This window comes from Enhydra lutris, unplaced genomic scaffold (assembly GCF_002288905.1).
Source record: "Enhydra lutris kenyoni isolate GAN:26980312 unplaced genomic scaffold, ASM228890v2 scaffoldscaffold35, whole genome shotgun sequence".
Lineage (NCBI taxonomy): Eukaryota > Metazoa > Chordata > Mammalia > Carnivora > Mustelidae > Enhydra > Enhydra lutris.
Window position 1 is genome coordinate 22,974,250 of NW_019154119.1, and position 21,031 is coordinate 22,995,280.

Here is a 21,031-nt window from a genome sequence, read left to right on the forward strand (position 1 = left end):
TGTGACATAAGTATAGGGACCCCTGGCTTTTTAGGGCTCCAATCCCGCACTCTTGGTCTGAGTGTGTCCTCACCTCTGAAGTGAAACTCACTTGAGTCTTTTAAAGTCCCCTCAGTCCCGGTAAGTCTTCTGATGGTGACTTCAGTCCGTTTACCTTTGAAGTAATTTTGGAATGTCGCGGACTTACTATTAACACTTTGTTCATTGTTTTCTGACTGTTGTGTAGTTCTTCTGTTTCGCTTCTCTTGCCTTCCCCTTTATGATGGTTTTCCGTCAGGGTCAGTAGGCTTTCATGCCGTTCTCTTTGTTTTTGTGCATTTTCTGTGGGTTTTTGCTTGTGGTTCCCGTGAGACTTACACAAAACATCTTAGAGCTACCGCTGTGCGCTTCACACTGACAACAGCTGTGATGCACATAAAAGCTTTTTTAAACCCTCATTTTCTCCTTGATGTCACAATTTATATTTTTTTACAATTATATCCATTAAAACTATTGTATAGTTACTAATACTTCTTAAAATTTTTTAAAATTATTTATTTAACAGAGAGAGACACACACACAGAGAGAGAGAGCACAAGCAGGGAGCGTGGCAGAGGGAGAAGAAGGCTTCCCGCCGGGCAGGGAGCAGACATGGGGCTCGATCCCAGAACCCTGGGATCATGACCTGAGCTGAAGGCAGACGCTTATCAACTGAGTCCCCCAGGGGCCCCAATACTTTTCTTTTACTATTTATACTAGAGTTTTGTGATTTTCCCATCATCATTACAGTATCAGAATATTCTGAATTTAACTACATCGTGACCTTCACCAGCGAGTTGTGTTCTTTCTTACTAGCGAGAGCCCTTTCCTTTCAGCGGGAGAATCCCTCTAGCATTTCCTGTTAGGCTGTTTTTGTGGTGAGGAATTCCTTCAGCTTGGTTTGTCTGGAAAGCCGTTCTCTCCTCTTCAGTTCCGAAGGACGACTCGGACAGAGGATTCCTGGTTGGCAGGTGTTTTCTGCTTTTCGGGTTTTGTTTTTTGTTTCCGTGTCAGCACCTTGAATACGTCACCTTGAGAAGGACCTTCCAGCCTAACAGGTTTCTGCTGGAAGATCCGATGATCGTCTTATGGGGCTTCCCTTCTACATAACAAGTTGCTTTTCTCTTACTGCTTTTGAGATTCTGTCCCTGTCTTTGATCTCCGGCAGTTTGAAGGGAAAAGTCTCCCAGTGCCTTCACTGCTTCTGCTTGGGAACTCTCCTGAGGTCTGCTGCTTTCCTCAGGGGAGGGACGTTTTCAGCCGTTACTTGTTTGAATAAGCCTCCTGCCCCTTTCCCTCTCTCTCCTTCTGGGACCCTCGATGCATCTGTCTGCTCACAGAGGTCCCTCGTCTGTCTTCACGCCTTTTCATTCTTTTTCTCTCCACTCGTCTGACTGGATGGATCCCACTGCCCTGCCCTCGAATTTGCTGGTTCTCCCTTCTGCCCCTTGTACTGGGCTATTAAACCCCTCATTGAATTTCTCAGTTCAAGTATTGTGTTCTTTGATGAGGAGAACAAAGGTAAAAGAATTGTAGATAAAAATAACTTTCCTTACAACTCCCAGCGCATCCACAAATACTTGAGAGAAGCAGAGCATGATAATCCTCAAAGATTTCACCACGGTAATGCTTTGCCAGAGGCAAAAAGCAACCTTAGCTGGGTAAGAGCCTTAACTCTAGGATCCCGGAAGTCCTCTTTAACATATGAAAATCCTTCTGAAAACTTCCTTCGTCTCTACCCCACCAACTTAAAACTGTGTCATCAACCACTCTTTGCAATCCCGGGGTAGCTCTTCCTGCCCCGGGACCTATCCTTGTGCTTTAATAAAAACACCTTTTTGTACCGAAAATGTCTCCAGAATTCTTTCTTAACCATTCACTCCTGGACCCCACATTGCATCATTCTTCAGTTCTGTGATTTCTGTCTTGTACTTGTTCATGCTTTCTGTCTCTTTATCTAACTTCCCACTTCGTCCATTGTCTCCCGCCGTCCGTGAGCATCTCCGTGACTGTTACGTTGCCCTTCCTGGCGGGTACATCACAGATCGCCACTTTACCAAGTTCCGTTTCTGAGATTCGTTGTGTTCTTTTCTCTGTACGATGCTCCCCGCATGCTTCTTCCTCTTCCGTGCACCTGCTGTTTCCTGTTTGTCCCGTCCCCGTGGTCTCCTGTAGCAGCTCAACCGTGTTACTGAGCTCCAGGCTGCCTCTCAAAACCCTGTGGTTGTCCAAACGACCTCCTTTGTTCTCAGTGGCTTCCGGGGGTTGAAGATGTGCCAATGACCACCATGTCCAGAAGGGCAGGTCCTGGTCAGCACCCAGACGCAGGCTGATGGGAAGCTGGGCCCTCAGGCAGCTCTGAGAAAGCAAGTAGTTTGGCTCTTTCTGGGGAGAACCTGGGAGATAAACATTCCCACCCGCTCCGTGGGCGCTGAGCCTGGGTTGGCGTGGGGTGCTGGGGGTGCCGTTCGCTGCAGTGCTTGGGCCTCGTCAACGTGAGCCCTGCTGCCCGAGGTCAGCGGTCTGGGGTCCACGCTTCGAATGGCAGCTTTAAAAGATGGGGGTCTGATGCGGGTCCGGTCTTCCAAAGAGCTGCGTGGTTTCGCTGCTGGAATAAGCCAGAGGGAGGAAGCAGGTAAGTGTCTGCCACCTCCTCAGGGCCCCAGCGGGGTCACAGCCAGCGCCCCGATGGTGCTCACTGGGGGCTGGACCATCAGGCAGCAGCTCGTGAAGGACGCAGTCCCGCCTGCTCCAGGAAAGGGGCACATGGGACAGAGAACATGGGAAGTGGGTGTTTCTCCTGCCCCTCGGAGCCGAGCCCAGGGGGTGGGGGGAGGTGCCGCTGGTGTCCCCGTGGTGCGTGTCCCCGCAGTCCCGGGACTTCCCTCACACTTCCAGTCACATGACGTTGTCGTGGAAAAGTCGAACTCGGACACGTCTTCTCTGCCAGCTTCAGGGGAGGCGCGGTTCGTTTCCCACAGAGGCCTCCCCCGGCGTATGGCTGTGAGTGGGACACAGCGACGCCCACGGTGGCCGCCAACACTGAGGCCGCAAAGGGCAGGGGCTGTGGGCTCCGAGCCCCACAGCTGACCCCGTGGTGCAGCGCGACAGCGGACGCGCGAAGCCTCGGTTGCCCCCGCCCCCCGCCCCACGCCCCGGACCGCGTGGCTGAGGCGCCTGGATGAGGCGAGCTTCCCGTGACAGGAGAGTCACCCCGCAGCCTCTTCGCGTGGCCCCCGGCCCAGCTCCTGTGGCCCTGAGGAGTGCGCGAGCCCATTAGGGCGCTCTTCTCCGCAGGTCTACAGGGTTATTCTGCCCTTAGATGCGCCAACGTAAACAAGTATTTTACAATTATGTGCATTTTTTGGCCCCTCCCAGGCTAGAGACTTACCTCCCAAGCCGCTGCCGAGCCCCCGGCCGACACCCGCACGAGCCCCGCTGGACGCTGGCTCCCAAAGTAAATGTTTGTGCTGCGGTTCAAATACGTTATTATATATTATTGTCGAGAAATCACGCTCTGTTGGCAAACTCCAGTGTCAGGTGGAAGGACTGACGGGCGCTGACGAGAAGAATAAGGCTCGGCCTCTTGGAAATACCGAAGACAAATTCTCATGGCTGGGAGCTTCTGTTCTCATTCAGAATCTGCTTCCTCCGGTTCGCAGAGCTTCACCTGAGGCGGTTTTTCGTTTCTGTTACTTGTCACTTCTCCCAAGGGCCGTCCTCCCGCTGGTGTGAAACGCCCGGGGACGCAATAACCTGGTTTTGCGGTGTGTTCACATTCGCACTCTGAATGTCCAGTTCGCCATGTGTTCTCGGGGCTCAGGTGTCACACGGGGGCTTCAGAATGGACCAGAGTTACCCAGCACCAGGTTCTGGCCTCTGTCCCCCTTTCCCTCGCACGTTTGTAGGACGGTCACTCCCGGGGTCCTGCCTTCCAGGCGCGGAGGGTAGCAGCGCCGCGCAGCAGCAGCTAAAGGGCTGATGCTTCCCGAGACCGTGCGCTCCCACTCCGGGCTGCGCCGGGGCTTTTGCGCGCGTAGAGACGAGCCCGGCTCCGTCCGGTCTCGGGACGACTTTCAGTCCGGCGGGGGAGGGACCCGTGTGGAGACGTGGCTGCCCTCCCTGGGGGGAGACGCGTGGACGTTCCGGGAGGAGGAGCAGAAATACCGAAGCCCTTCCGAGGGCGGGAGCCGTCCCTCCTTCGCGCGCCGGGTCCGGCCTCCTTCTCCGGGGCCTGAGGGCGCTACCCCGGGTCCTGGCGAGGCCTCTCACTTGCCTGAATGGGGCCCCCGGGAAGGTGCCCGGACCCGGACCTGCTCTTCCTCCCCCGCGCCCCGCGGCGCACTCGGCACCTCCTCTCCCGGGCGGCCGCGCGCTCCTTCCCAAAGGGACGGCCTGTTTCTGACTCACGTGCGGGTGACTCGTTTGCGTTGACTCCTGTCGCCGGTGAGGAACGAGACGTGGGCACGAGCCTACTCTTGTTTTGACTCTGAGCGACTGCGTGAGATCCGACCCGTGCGTGTTTTAAAGCGCGTAATGTTTCCGAGGTGCCCTCGCGAGGAAAACAGATACCGGCGCCGCGGGGAGGTCTTACCGCTGCCCGAGCAGCGCTTCCTCGTCAGCGCGGACCCAAAACTGCTCCGCTCGCTTCGAGGAAAAACCAGAGGCCGCGTTTCTCCTGCACGTTCCTCTTCTTGCTATTTACACTGTGGCATTTAGTTCTGTTGTCCCAGGAGGGGATGCGATCACTCAGTGTAAATAACTGAGGCTGAAATACCACAGAGTGTGCCTTTTACGAGTTTTAGGGTTACGCTGAACAATTTTAGGTGTTAATTAAAAATATGCAAGTGAACACGTGCTGTTTAAAAATGAGTTTAAGAGTTAAGCAAACGAGGATGTTTGAAAGTCACTGCCTTGGGGGCTACACACTTTTTTAAAACGCAGGTAGTTTGTGATTTGCTTCTGGAAAAAAGATGTATGTGTATTATCTGCGACCCTGTAGCGCCAAGGTCAAGAGTTGCAGTTTTGACGTTTCTAACCCTACACATATCAGAGGTTTACCCTCTGCCTTATGGCGGGGGTACTTTCTGGGTTTATTCAGGCATTCCTCTGGATTTAAAGTGTGATAAAATAATGATATTTCTAGCAGTCTTAGGGATTTAAAATACCTGCTTTTATGTACGATATGCTAATAAGTCTTCTAAATGCCGCCCCCGTTTTTTTTTTTTTCCTGTTTTGCAGGTAACGGAAACAAGTCTAAGCTCTACCCTGAACTTTCCAGCTTTCAGGAGAGAGTTGGTAAATACCATATCTATATGTTAAAAATGATTCATACGCATCTTACAGTCACAAACTTTCCAACTAAATGGCAGTTCATAAAACTCGGGGATGGTACTCAGCACTCCTCTGGTTTACGTGCTCTGTTCCTGGTTGGGAGAAGCCCTTCGTTTGGAAAATGCTGTGCTTTTGCTCTCCTGGTTGCACTCGTCTGCGATAAGGAGGGCGACGGGGACCGTAGTGGCACATGCGCAGTTCCTGCGGGGGGAGGGGTGGGGGGCTGGCACCCCAGCTTGGGACCGAGCCCCTCGGACTCTCAGGGGCCCGTCTGAGGACAAACCGCAGGATCTTTTACGATCTTGTCACCATAGAATGACAAGGTTTGTTCATTGTGAATTACAACTTCATCATCATCACATCTTTTCTGGGTTTTAGCCCCGTGGATATTTTTGTGTATTTTAAGGATTTTTTTTTTTTTAATTTTTCATGTTCAGATATTTTGCTATTATTGGGAACTACTTCATAAAACTTATTAGGATTTGCTGTCTTACTTCAATTTCTTTACAAAACGTTCCTGGAGGAATTAAGCGATTATTTAGAAATGTGAATGGGACACAAAATGAGGGCAAAGGTTGTCAAATAGCCCGTTTATTTTCTCCAGTTGTCAAATAGCCCGTTTATTTTCTCCCGTCACCTTTTGTCACTGGAGTCACAGAACCCCATACTCCTGGGAAAGTAAACTACGGGGCATCACTGCTTTCATGTAAACAGACGTCAAGGTAGCTAAGTACACATTTTGCTTTTAATTTGTAAAGATATTTCAAAAATGTCTCGTAAGCACAGTTCCTTCCTCGGAAGTTGATGCTTTCCCGATGGAGTCGGGCTTCCCACTTCCCACACGCTTTCAGCCTAGCTGCCCCAGTGTGGAGCCCGCTTCCCGCCTGGCGTTGTCCCGGAAAGCTGCGTTCGCCCTGCCTGGAGGGGCTGCCTCCCGGTTTAACGGTCTGAGCCTGCTGGGCTGTGGTCTCCTGCACAGTGGGAAAACACTAAGAGGCTTTTAAAATGTAGTTTGCTCTTTTGAATGTGATTTGCAGCCAGCTCGGAGACTACTGACATTGCCAGTAATTTGACCGGCGGATACACATCCTTCAGAAGCAAAAGGGGCGAACATGTAAATGTTTATACCCAAGTAGCATACACGTCTGGAATTTTATGTAGCGGTCTTTCAGGAGACTCTGCTAGAATTAGACCTACACTTAGGTATCTTGCAGTTAAAGCGGTTCTTAAATTTGAGGTCAACAGACAAGCTGAGTTGCTGAGGGAGAGGGGGCCAGCAGGGACACTGAAGGACAAGGGACTGCGGAAGTAGAGGTGACCCCCCTTTCCACAGGGTTCTCTAAGGGCCTCAAAGGCACTGAGGGTGGTGTGAAGTTAGAAGAAGCAAACCCTGAGTGGGCTCTGGAAATAGGCTCGGACTTTGAGCACTGGCCATGCGACCACGGACAGTTCTTGGCCGGTCAGGTTTTGTTTATATATTTGAGAGTAGGGTGAATTAATTTGTACAAACAGTGGGTACTAGGATAACTTTCTCCAAATATAAGGGATGTTGAAGGAAAAAAAAATGGAAAGGAAGATTTAAAGTCTATTTTTAAAATAAAACTTAGTTTACATGATTATGGGTTTTTTTTTGTTTTGGGGGGTTTTTGTTTGTTTGTTTGTTTGTTTTTAAAGCAGCTGTCAAACCAGTTCAGTTCCTAGCAAGGACTTTCTCACATCCTGGCCAACCACTGCTGCAGAGAAAAAGCACAGGGCACAGGCCTGGGCCTCAAGTTAAACCCAACCTACCAGGATGTCCAGGCCGCCGTGGGCTTGCTCTCTGCCTGTCCCATACACACTGACCAGCTGCACTTTTGCATGGCTGTTGGGGAAAGCAGTGATTCTCCTAAGTGCATGTACTTTTGTTCTGCACCCTTTGGACACTCCAGCTATCTGGTGCTTGGGCCAGAGACGCCGCTTACTATGGCTACATGACGCAGACCACAGAGAAAGCAACTGGGAGGGACACAATGAGACCCAGTAGGCGTGGCGTCTCTAATTAGAAGCCTCAGGGCAGCTGCCGGTCAATGGGGCCTGTGATCTGTTTCAGTTGTGGGCCTGACCTGGGAGAGAAGAGTAACCTGTGTTTGAATTCAAGTTGGATATGATGATGAAAATGGCTAATCGCTTCAAAGAGCCTCCGTATTTCTTGAACACAAGAATAGGAAACTAGAAGGCATGTGTCAGTCAGAAGGGAAGGCATCTGTGAATGCCAGATATTTTCATCAGCAGTGGGGCCAGTTTCCGTGGTCCCTGGGGGGCTCTCCCTTTCTGGAAGGTCATACCCCCCTCCCGGAAGAAAAAGGCCCACTTTTTTTTTTTTTTTTAATAAGCTATTTTGTGGGCATTAAACTTTTCCTTATGGGAAGTATCCCTAATATTTACAGTAAAGGAGAACTTTAAGTCATTTTGCTGGAAGAAACAGCAGTAGGGCCTGGCTTGTGGGGCCTTCATTTGGGCTGGGCTCCCTGCCTCGTGTTCTTGTGTGTGGATTTTCCCCGAAACGGCTTCAGCTTCTGAGTCTTCTTGGGCTCACCCCCGGCTGCCTGTCTTGCCCATATTCTCCCCTCGCTCTACCAGCCACGATCTGCCTCATCTCTGCTCAGAGTTTGGGTGGGGGAAGCCCCTCAGTGCCACCATCTTCTCTCAAAACCACCCGCTCTGCCCTCGTACCGCGTTCCCATCAGTACTTTGTCCTTCGTCCATCTGGAAAGTACAGCTCAGAGATAGTCGGGGACCCCGTCTGCTTCCCTTGGTTCCTGAAGCTCTTCTTCCTGTAATTACTCATCACAGGGTATGCTCCTCCCACTGGTGGGAACCAGCTCAGTGGTCATTGGTCACCCAGGACCTTCATCTGACATTCTTACGACCTGTAGAGTCTGGGTGACTCGGTGATGCACAGAAGTACACTACTTCCCCGGGGAAACTGGCCGTGCTCGGCCGGACTGATGTTCCCTGTGCTGCCCATAATCTAACACCCATGTGGCTGCAGAGGGCCTTGGGGCAGGAGGTCCGTGGTGACCATGAGTCCCCGGGGATGGACTTCGGAGACTCAGATCTCCGCTCCCTGGACAGATGGCCTCCCACTTCCACTTGAGTGTGATGCTCTGTGAAGTGGGGGTGACAGCAGCAGCCACTCGCCGGAGATGCGGGACGGGCGAGAGCAGATCAGGCTGCACCTGTCACCGTTGCCCTCGTCCCTTCAGATGTCTTACATTGTGCATAGTGCGACACATGTGGTGATGACTTCCAGAACATTCCCTGATGCTCACTGGGGCTCGTCCAGGTTGTGCTTTGTGTCATCTGAGACGTCTGGGAGACAGGAGAGGAGGAGTTTCTTGAGGGTGTCGTTGACTGGGGTTGAAGAGGTTGAGGTTCGTATGTGGGTGGTGAGTAAACTGATGAGATGATGCTGTTCAGAACGATGTTCCCTCTCACACCAGCTTGCATTCCTCTGGTTTAATGACAGAGAGGCCTGTTGTGAGGACTGGCTGGGTGTCCCACTGCGCTTGTCACACACAGAGGAACGAGGGCTCGTTAGTGTGTGTTGGCTGTCACTCCGCTGGTTTCGATGATACCCAGATTGCATCAGAATTCTTCTTTTCGGTGACGCACGTTTGCCCTTCTTCCTTAAAATGGACAGACTGCAAGTACACATAGTATAAATTATAAAAGCGGGCAGAGCATGTCTGTGGTAGAAAAAATAACGACCCCCGGAGTCTCTGTGATGTGACCCTGGGTTGCTGCTGGGGTTGTTTCCGCAGGACTCGGACAACTCCGGGGCAACGCTCTCGCGGGAAGGACTGTCGCACACCGTGTGTGGGTGACGCACGGCGAGTCTCGCTCAGCGCGGTGTAATTCAAGTCTTGACTTTTTATTTCTTACCAACAAGCCAAATTTGGTTTAGCTTTTATTATTATAGTATTATCGGGTTAAATAAGTAACTGAGTTTCAGAATTTGGTTATTTATGTTTTCAGTGTGTCTGTACTAAGACGCATTTAACAATCATCTAGTTGCCTAATATGCACACAAGCATGAATGAACAGGAAGTATCTGTTTCTCTATATTTCTTATGCTGGTGCACAGTTCGTAAAGTTACTGTTTTTAACTCCTCAGTTCTCAAAGTATTTTCTTCCTAACACAATACAAACAATTCTACACATTGTGTTGAAACTCTTATTAAGGGGCGTCTGGGTGGCTCAGTGGGTTGAGCCTCTGCCTTCAGCTCAGGTCATGATCCCAGGGTCCTGGGATCGAGCCCCACATCGGGCTCTCTGCTCGGCGGGGAGCCTCCTTCCCCCTCCCTCTCTGCCTACTTGTGATCTCTGTCTGTCAAATAAATAAAATCCTGAAAAAGAGAGAGAGAGAAACTCTGATTAAGCATATGCAGACCTTCTTCTTGCGCCAGTTTGAGTTTTGTCTCTGTTCTGACAGTGTAGAGCGAGCAGCCGTGAAGCCTGTGGGGAAAGCGCTCATGAACCGGCAAAATGCCTCGGAGCCGCGGTTCCTGTTCTGTTCTCTTTAACATTTTGTTTTATTTTTTAGCACGATACGTGTTCTCTTCAATCCCCGTCCTACCCCCTGCCCCTCTGGAAACCGCAGTTCTCTAGAGTTAAGAATTGGGGTCTGTTTCTCAGTTTCTGTGTGTTTCTCTCTTTTTTCTTCCTTTGCACATTTGTTTTGTTTCTTAAATTCCACATACGAGTGAGCTCATATGATATTTGTCTTTCTCTGACTGACTTATTTCCCTTAGCGTAACACCGTCTAGTTCCATCCTGGAGCATGGTTTTTCAATTAAATCCTGTATGATACAATCGTGACCATAAATGTGTTTTTCTCTAACAGCTACAATTCATGGAAGCCATAATGACCATTCGATTAAAAGGGGGAAAATGTAAATACAGTTGACCTTTGAACAATGTGGGGCGTGGCATTTGGGGGCACCAAACCCCAAGCAGCTGAAAATCCACATATCACTTTTGATTCTGTGTCCTGGCTCCTGGGATCGAGTCCCAGTTCCTGCTCTGCGGGAAGTCTGCTTCTCTCTCTGCCTCTGCCAGTGCTCTCTTGTGCTCTCTGTCAAGTAAATAATTTAAAAAAAAAAAAAGGAAAGGAGGAGAAAATACATTTACATTATCATACTGTCAATCACAAAATAAAATCCATGTGTAAGTGCACACCTGTGTTGTTTAAGGGTTGGCTTGTGGTGTTGTCTTAGAGATCGTTCAGAAGTCCAACAATTACAACCACAAATATTTGCTAAATGCATAGTCAAGTATATAATAATGTGCAGTTTGACTTGTGTGGATTTAGGAAGTATTATTACCAAACACTTGCTCTTTTTGAAGAAGAAAAACACGAGTTTAATAATAGGATGAAAATCTCACAGACCCCATGTGCGAAGGCATCAGGGTATCAAGCACAGAAGTTAATTGACATCTCCGCCCCAGCCCCTTCCCAGGCTTTCCCGTCAGACGCGCGTAGTCCAAGTACCTCTGCTTGTTTGTTCCAGGCCTGCCCGAGCCCTTGGAGGTGACGGCGCTGTATTCCTTCGAGGGACAACAGCCCGGGGACTTGAATTTTCAAGCCGGAGACAGAATCACAGTCATATCAAAAACAGACTCGCAGTTCGATTGGTGGGAGGGAAAGCTTCGAGGTCAAACTGGCATTTTTCCAGCCAACTATGTTGCCGTGAATTAAAGGTGATATTATTTTCTTCTTTGAGAATTATACAACATTTACTTCTCCATGGACAGGATTTACTCTGCAGTTAGGCAGTGTTTAATGTAAGTTTTTAAAATACTGCTCTTTTTCTTAAACTTTTATCAAATATGTAAAAGGTTTTTTCTCTATAAATGTTTAACTTACATACGTTTAAATACTTCATACTAATTTCATCACACATCCTATTTAATAGTTAACATGCTCCAATTCACACGGTCACAGTCCTTCTGTGTTCCTTTTCAAGCATCGCTAAGCCCCCACGTGGCTCCGTATATGGTAATTGCTTATTCTAATTGAGGATCTTAAGGGCAGGGTGTGAACACCGACTCATGTATTTCTATTTGCAAAGTGCCTAGAGAAGGAATCTGCTTAAGGAAGGTACTTAGTAATGCTAGTTAGAGCTGCAAGCTGGAGTATGACTCCTTCACGATGGTCTTTATTGCCTAAAAAACCACCTCTGTGTGTGGGTAGCAGAGACATGCTGTTGCGAATTTCAGCTGCTCTGCCTTGAACAAAGGTGACATTGACTTTTCTTCTGCGTGAGGTTATGTTTATTCATTTCTAGTAGGAGAATCAACTTATGTTAACATGGTGTAGTTGTGCCCAAATAAATGTTCTTTAAATGATAAGTTAATGTCTTGTTTTTCGTACTTTCTCTGTGTAAAGTAAGAGGCCCTGTGGTTGGCCTGAAGGTTAAAACCCAGCACGGTGATTGGCTGCCTGACTTGTTTTCTTTTTGGGTTTACTAATACATGCTTGACAAATACACTGGTATTTATTTAATATTATTATTAGTAGTAGTGGTAGTTAAAGACCACAATGTGATGGTTTGATGTACAGACACACTGTGGAAGGTCCCACCGAGTTAATTAACCCATCATCATTTCAATTATCTGATGCATTTATTTATTTATTTTTTGGTGAGAACAGTGATGTCTCCTCTCAGCGGATCTCAGTTATCTAATACAACATTACCGAACTTAGTCACCATGCTGGACGCTCGACCTGGAACTTGTTCCTCTTATGCCTGGAAATTTGTAGCCTTCGACCAGTATGTTCAGTTCCCCCGCCTCCCAGCCTGCGGTGACCCCCACCCCACTAGTCTCTGCTTCTGTGAGCTTGGGCTTTTGTAGAATCCCGTGTAATTGAGATCATATAATGTTTTGTCTTGTACTGACTTGTTTCACTTAGGGTAATGCCCTCAGAGTCCATCCATATTTCCTCAAACTCCAGGATTTCCATATATATATATATATATATATATATATATATATATATATATAAAACCTCACATTTTCTTTATCCATTCATCTGTTAACGGACACTGGGGCTTTCTACACACAATAGCTTGTCATCTGCAAATGGAGGTAACTGTGCTTGTCCCTTCCCCATGTGGCCATTGGTCATTCCCCAGCCGGAAGTCTGTGTCTCTCACTCCGCCTCGCCCCCCGCTTTGTTTCCTTGCCTGACTGTCCTCACGGGACTCCCAGCACCGACTGTCCTCACGGGACTCCCAGCACCGAGTTGAACAGAAGGGGCAAGGCTGAGCACCCTCGTTCGTACCGATCCCGGGGACACGCTTCCACGTTCTCCCTGTGGAGTGATGACGGCAGCGGACGGGTCCCGTGTGCTCCTCGTTTAATCTCCACATACGGACGGATCTTCCAGTTTTTTCTTGTAATGGATTTCTACTGTTGTACCACTGTGTTCAGAAAGGATGTCTGATGGGATTTCGGCCTCATCAAATGTATCAGGACGTGGTTCGTGGGCTGGTCTGTCCTGGAGAATGTTGCCTGCGTGTCCTGCCGCCGCAGCACGGAATGTTTGTGGGTCCGGCTGCTCTGACAAGTAGCCCAAGTCCAAGTCCTCATGATTTTCTGTCTGGATGATGCATTCTGTGGCATGCGGGGGTTGCCGGCCCCCACCCCTCCGCTCCCCTCTCCGGGCCTGCACTGCGGTCTCTCTCTCCCTTCAGGTCCGCCAGCCTCGGCCGTGTGCAGTCAGGGTGCTCTGGTGTTTGTGTGTCGTCGCAGCTGTTCCCTCGGCTCGGTCAGTCGACCCCGTTATCATTACGTAGTGACCTTCGTCTCGTTGCAGTTTTTGGCCTAAAGTCTATGCTGTGTGACATAAGTATAGGGACCCCTGGCTTTTTAGGGCTCCAATCCCGCACTCTTGGTCTGAGTGTGTCCTCACCTCTGAAGTGAAACTCACTTGAGTCTTTTAAAGTCCCCTCAGTCCCGGTAAGTCTTCTGATGGTGACTTCAGTCCGTTTACCTTTGAAGTAATTTTGGAATGTCGCGGACTTACTATTAACACTTTGTTCATTGTTTTCTGACTGTTGTGTAGTTCTTCTGTTTCGCTTCTCTTGCCTTCCCCTTTATGATGGTTTTCCGTCAGGGTCAGTAGGCTTTCATGCCGTTCTCTTTGTTTTTGTGCATTTTCTGTGGGTTTTTGCTTGTGGTTCCCGTGAGACTTACACAAAACATCTTAGAGCTACCGCTGTGCGCTTCACACTGACAACAGCTGTGATGCACATAAAAGCTTTTTTAAACCCTCATTTTCTCCTTGATGTCACAATTTATATTTTTTTACAATTATATCCATTAAAACTATTGTATAGTTACTAATACTTCTTAAAATTTTTTAAAATTATTTATTTAACAGAGAGAGACACACACACAGAGAGAGAGAGCACAAGCAGGGAGCGTGGCAGAGGGAGAAGAAGGCTTCCCGCCGGGCAGGGAGCAGACATGGGGCTCGATCCCAGAACCCTGGGATCATGACCTGAGCTGAAGGCAGACGCTTATCAACTGAGTCCCCCAGGGGCCCCAATACTTTTCTTTTACTATTTATACTAGAGTTTTGTGATTTTCCCATCATCATTACAGTATCAGAATATTCTGAATTTAACTACATCGTGACCTTCACCAGCGAGTTGTGTTCTTTCTTACTAGCGAGAGCCCTTTCCTTTCAGCGGGAGAATCCCTCTAGCATTTCCTGTTAGGCTGTTTTTGTGGTGAGGAATTCCTTCAGCTTGGTTTGTCTGGAAAGCCGTTCTCTCCTCTTCAGTTCCGAAGGACGACTCGGACAGAGGATTCCTGGTTGGCAGGTGTTTTCTGCTTTTCGGGTTTTGTTTTTTGTTTCCGTGTCAGCACCTTGAATACGTCACCTTGAGAAGGACCTTCCAGCCTAACAGGTTTCTGCTGGAAGATCCGATGATCGTCTTATGGGGCTTCCCTTCTACATAACAAGTTGCTTTTCTCTTACTGCTTTTGAGATTCTGTCCCTGTCTTTGATCTCCGGCAGTTTGAAGGGAAAAGTCTCCCAGTGCCTTCACTGCTTCTGCTTGGGAACTCTCCTGAGGTCTGCTGCTTTCCTCAGGGGAGGGACGTTTTCAGCCGTTACTTGTTTGAATAAGCCTCCTGCCCCTTTCCCTCTCTCTCCTTCTGGGACCCTCGATGCATCTGTCTGCTCACAGAGGTCCCTCGTCTGTCTTCACGCCTTTTCATTCTTTTTCTCTCCACTCGTCTGACTGGATGGATCCCACTGCCCTGCCCTCGAATTTGCTGGTTCTCCCTTCTGCCCCTTGTACTGGGCTATTAAACCCCTCATTGAATTTCTCAGTTCAAGTATTGTGTTCTTTGATGAGGAGAACAAAGGTAAAAGAATTGTAGATAAAAATAACTTTCCTTACAACTCCCAGCGCATCCACAAATACTTGAGAGAAGCAGAGCATGATAATCCTCAAAGATTTCACCACGGTAATGCTTTGCCAGAGGCAAAAAGCAACCTTAGCTGGGTAAGAGCCTTAACTCTAGGATCCCGGAAGTCCTCTTTAACATATGAAAATCCTTCTGAAAACTTCCTTCGTCTCTACCCCACCAACTTAAAACTGTGTCATCAACCACTCTTTGCAATCCCGGGGTAGCTCTTCCTGCCCCGGGACCTATCCTTGTGCTTTAATAAAAACACCTTTTTGTACCGAAAATGTCTCCAGAATTCTTTCTTAACCATTCACTCCTGGACCCCACATTGCATCATTCTTCAGTTCTGTGATTTCTGTCTTGTACTTGTTCATGCTTTCTGTCTCTTTATCTAACTTCCCACTTCGTCCATTGTCTCCCGCCGTCCGTGAGCATCTCCGTGACTGTTACGTTGCCCTTCCTGGCGGGTACATCACAGATCGCCACTTTACCAAGTTCCGTTTCTGAGATTCGTTGTGTTCTTTTCTCTGTACGATGCTCCCCGCATGCTTCTTCCTCTTCCGTGCACCTGCTGTTTCCTGTTTGTCCCGTCCCCGTGGTCTCCTGTAGCAGCTCAACCGTGTTACTGAGCTCCAGGCTGCCTCTCAAAACCCTGTGGTTGTCCAAACGACCTCCTTTGTTCTCAGTGGCTTCCGGGGGTTGAAGATGTGCCAATGACCACCATGTCCAGAAGGGCAGGTCCTGGTCAGCACCCAGACGCAGGCTGATGGGAAGCTGGGCCCTCAGGCAGCTCTGAGAAAGCAAGTAGTTTGGCTCTTTCTGGGGAGAACCTGGGAGATAAACATTCCCACCCGCTCCGTGGGCGCTGAGCCTGGGTTGGCGTGGGGTGCTGGGGGTGCCGTTCGCTGCAGTGCTTGGGCCTCGTCAACGTGAGCCCTGCTGCCCGAGGTCAGCGGTCTGGGGTCCACGCTTCGAATGGCAGCTTTAAAAGATGGGGGTCTGATGCGGGTCCGGTCTTCCAAAGAGCTGCGTGGTTTCGCTGCTGGAATAAGCCAGAGGGAGGAAGCAGGTAAGTGTCTGCCACCTCCTCAGGGCCCCAGCGGGGTCACAGCCAGCGCCCCGATGGTGCTCACTGGGGGCTGGACCGTCAGGCAGCAGCTCGTGAAGGACGCAGTCCCGCCTGCTCCAGGAAAGGGGCACATGGGACAGAGAACATGGGAAGTGGGTGTTTCTCCTGCCCCTCGGAGCCGAGCCCAGGGGGTGGGGGGAGGTGCCGTGAATGTTCTCGCTCTAAGAACCATGTCTTGGTTTGCCACAGCCTGGGGCCTTGTGAACAGAACCACGGTGGCTTTCAGAGCTCAGTGATTTGGGAGCTCGCCCCTTGGATGGCGGCCTTAACGTCGGGGCGCCAGGTGTCTGACCCCAAACCTTTGCTCTTCAGGGAGAAGCTGGGGGCTGGGGGCGTGGCGTTGTGCCGGGGAGAATGGTTTAGGTGACAGTGTGTCTCACCCCGTCCTACCTGTTTGGACGTGGTTATTTCCTAGTTACCCAACGTGGGGGACTAACTAGTTTCCGGGTTTCTGTCCGAGGGATTCCTCTCCAAGTAGTTACGTGTTCAGCGAACCCATGGGAGAGGGCAAATTCAGGCGCTCACCTGGGCCATCGTGGTCCCTCTGGCTTCTTCCTTGAACTCCCAGCTGGCCTCCAGCCACACACTCGACAACTCTGTTCAGGCGGGAACAGCGTCGCAAACCTAACTTGTCCAAAACCGCACTTTGGCTTTCCCATTGCTAGGCTTGGTCCTTCTCAGCCAGTGGGAATTCCGTCCGCCCATTTCCTCGGCCGCGGGACTGCTTAGGAGTCATTCTTGACTCTCCTTTTTGTCTTGCACTCTGACCCCAACCCGCCGCGTCGCCACTGTAAATTAGGCCACTGTCGGCTCAGCCCTAGCGTTTTCTTTCTTTTTTTTTTTTTTAAAGATTTTGTTTATTTATTTGTCAGAGAGAGAGAGAGAGAGTGAGCACAGGCAGACAGAGTGGCAGGCAGAGGCAGAGGGAGAAGCAGGCTCCCCGCCGAGCAAGGAGCCCGATGCGGGACTCGATCCCAGGACGCTGGGATCACGACCTGAGCCGAAGGCAGCTGCCCAACCAACTGAGCCACCCAGGCGCCCCAGCCCTAGCGTTTTCTAACAGTCTCCGGTCAGGAACCCTCGCTCGGACCCAGCAGCCGAAGCAGCCTCGCGAGAGCACAGTCCTCCCTCTCCGGCTTCTCCTCCCACGGTGCTTTCCCGACAGCCGTACATCACACACGCGTGTCCGCGTCTGTTCAGAGGCAACTCTGAAGACAGGAGGAAAAGCACAAAGACCCGCGTTATTGTCACCCAGCAGGAAACAAAACCAAGTGTCCCCCTCCACCCTTCCTGACCTCTCCTTCCTCAAAGGTCAGCGCCCCCGAGCTTGCATGTTCCCAGTCCCACACGTGGCTTTATGGCTTTCTGTGTGTGCGTGTGCCCCCCGGCTCTGTGTGCTATGGTCTCATAATACTTGTAAGCTTACAAAATTTAAACTTTTAAACTTACAAAGATGATAGAGTATTCATTTTCCATTGAATTATCATAAACAAATGATGATGTATACATTCAAGGAGGACTGAAAAGGTGGTGAAGTTATGGTTTGTACAATGGAATATTAGTCATAAAAAAGAACGAAATCTTGGCCCTTGCAATGACGTGAATGGGACTAGATGGTATTATTTAAACAGAGTAAGTCCGTCAGAGAAAGACAGATACTATAGGGTCTCACTCATACGTAGAATTTAAGAAACAACCCAGATGAACAAAGAGGGAAAAAGAGAGGAAAACCGCAAGACAGACTTTACTACAGAGAACAAACCGCGGGTTGCCGGAGGGAGGACTGGGGTGGGGGCGCTGGGTGGTGGGGATGAAGGAGGCACTTGTGATGGGCCCCCGGGTGCATAACAGAATCAGCAGATTCTTCCTGAAACTCACACTGTGTGCCGACTGGCTGGGATTTAAAGAAAAACTTGAAACCACACACACGCACACGCACACACGATAAAGTGTAGAATTTAACAGAAAGTTGATATAATAGGAGAAAACTAAATGGAAAACTTGGAATTGAAAAGAAAATAACCCAAGAAGATAAAGAATGGATTGAACAGTAACTTAGGGGCGGCTGGGGGGCTCAGTGCCTTCAGCTCAGGTCATGATCTCAGGGTCCTGGGATCAAGACACGCATTGGGCTCTCTGCTCAGTGGGGAGCTGCTTCCCCTCTCTCTCTCTCCACCTGCCTCTCTGCCTGCTTGTGATCTCTGTCCATCAAATAAATACATAAAATCTTTAAAAAAATTATCAAAACAGTAACTTAGACACAACAAAAAGAGAATTGATGTACTGAAGGTCAGAAACATATGCTCGTTTAAACTGCAAGAAAGGGACGCCTGGGGGGCTCAGTGGGTTCTGCTCAGGTCTCTGTGCCAGGGTCCTGGGTTCAAGTCCTGCAGGGAGCCTGCTCAGCAGGGGGTCTGCTTCTGTCCCTCCCCCTGCTTGGGCTCTCTCTCTGTCAATAAATGGATGAAATCTTAAATAAAGTGCAGGAAAGACCCGACTGCAGGCTCATTTCCCACAACACGCTAACTAGGTGACAAGAGGGGATGTCACGTTGTAACTGTGACTAGCAACTCTTCTCACTGCTTTCTTTGCAGGTTTCCCTGGCTCTTCCTTTTGTTTATTTCCACGTGTGAACTTTACAATCAACTTGACTATCTCCAGAAAACAGACTTAGTATATTTTTTTAGTGGAATTTTGTTAAATTCGTGTATTGACATAAGGAACATTGGTACCCTCATGATTGTCAGTTGCCCAAGTGAGGATAAAGGACATCTCTCCATTGGCTCAGGTCTAATTTTGTTGTTTTTAGGGATGTTTTAAAGTGCCCTCATGTGTAACTTGCATATTTCTTGTTAAGTTTACGTTTTGGCACTTTCTCATTACTGTGGATATTTTGATTTGCCATCTACCTACTTTAATTACAGCCCCCACACCCCATACTGCCAAGTGCTTTGGTGGGGAGAGCAGGTGCTGTGTCCCCATCTGTTTGCAGTGCCCGGCCCAGTGGTCTGTCTCCGAGGGGGCATCTAGTTCCCAGCGAGAAGAGGACAGAGCGAAGGCCCGGGAGATTTAGAGCGCACCCAAGTTTCTCCGCTTTTACCCAGACCTGGGCCCTAGAACGCTCTTCTGAGTCTGTGGTCTGTACTGAAAAGAATTCAACCAAATCGTCCAACCATGAAGATGTTTTACATTTTAGACTTCACTAAAAGGCAACTCTGGTAAAAAGATAAACATTTTCTCATCCAAAATGCTCATGAGCATTTCTTCAATGTTATGTACAATTTGGAAACTTTAACAAAGGTTTCAATTAGAATTAACAACATTAAAAAAAAAAGAAAGAAAGAAACCCTAACCCAGCAGCAATAACCACTTTGAGCTGGCCCTTGCCATCTGTGGTATAAAACACACATTTCCCATATGCTCTCTCGTAAATGTCAGCGTTCTCCGCTTCCTGTTTATGTGATTACCTAAGTAATCCTGGTTCCCACTCCGCTGGGGATTTGAGACAGCATCGCGAGCTGTCCGTCGGAGCTGCAGACATTTACAAAGATCGTAATGAACGTTAGCAACTCCTTCCTAAGTGTTCCCGATGTCACCAAGCCAATCCTTTTTGCAGAACCATCTTAATTTTGCTTAAATGTGGTTTACCTTACTGCTTCTAGGAGAGTTCAAATGAGGCCACAGGGTTTCCTGAGAACATCTCCAACAACGTAAAGCACTCCAACAAGTCCGTCAGGTGAGAGAGACGTCGGCTGGGCCCCCCCTGTTCCCTGCAGTGAGGACGTCGGACCCAGGAGCTTTGGACATGACAGATTTTCCACCCAAAGTCAGCTCACTCTGCCTAAAACTGAGGCAACAGTGAAATCTGACTGTCCTGTGAATTTATGAGATGGCTACCTCTTCCAAAACTTTGAAATGTGAATGTTGGCCTTGGGCCAGAATCCACGTCCTTTGACATGGTTTTGCAGGCAGACAGTGGACTTTGGGCTTCCGCCCACCACACATTGTGGCCGGCAAATGACTCCCCGCGACAGGTTAGAATTCACTCGGCCTCTCCAGCACACACCTGCCCTGCAGGGCTGGGAGCAGGGGTGCACATGCAGAGGCCCTGGGCCGGGCCTTTGTGTACTCGGTAAGCAGCCCCAGAAGCTTAGCTCCGACAACCGCAGTTACTAGTGTGTTTCTCTGCCGCCGGAAGAACCCCATATGCGCTGGCTTAACCCGTGCTTTCAACTCTCCTCTGGCACTGAGAGTTCGGATAAGATACATCGGAAAGGGAAGAAGCAATTTTATTCTGCTCCCAGCTGTGATGCTGTATGTATACAGAAGACGGCCCGGCTCATGCAGAAGCCTGCGGGGCTCTTCCCAGCTGTGATGCCATATGTATACAGAAGACGGCCCTGCTCATGCGGAAGCCTGCGGAGCTCTTCTCTCTCAGTCTGCACACAAGTCCTCCTTGGAATACCAGTCTGCAAGCCTGAGTTCTTCTCAGGGTCCCTTCCTACAGGTTCCTCGCTCTCCTCGATGGTCATCCCTGTAGGAATGAGGCTTCCAGCCCAAACCGACTCACGCCAGCCAGGCCCGTCTGCACGGGAAGGAGTCCGCTGCCTGAGAACAGCAGCCCGTGGGGGAGACTTTCGGGGTCCCCGGGTGGGTGGTTTTTCTTTGTTCTTTGGCAACTCCCTCATCTCCAAGGCGGACTCAGGTGGTTTGTGGAAACACTTTTCTGAGGGCCTCTTCTGCTTGATATTATCGGCGTGCTGGGGATACGGGCGAATGGAGCTAGTCTGAAGGAGGGAGGCACAGATCCTAGGACATAAAACAAGAACCACCACAATAATTCTAGAAAGTGAGAAATGCTAGAAAGAAGACAAAACTGGAGTTCCTGGATGGGGTAAGAGAGCTCCTCAGGGGGTGCAGAGGTCTAGCAGAGGTGAAGATTCCCCTTTGGGAAACAGAGGAGGAGAGGGCGGTGCTGGGGGGTTTGCAGGAAATGTCTCCCGAGCAGAAGCACCTGGGCGCACCGAATTCCCTGAGAAGGGCCAGGTGGGGAAACAGATGCCCTCTGTCACCAGGGAGGGG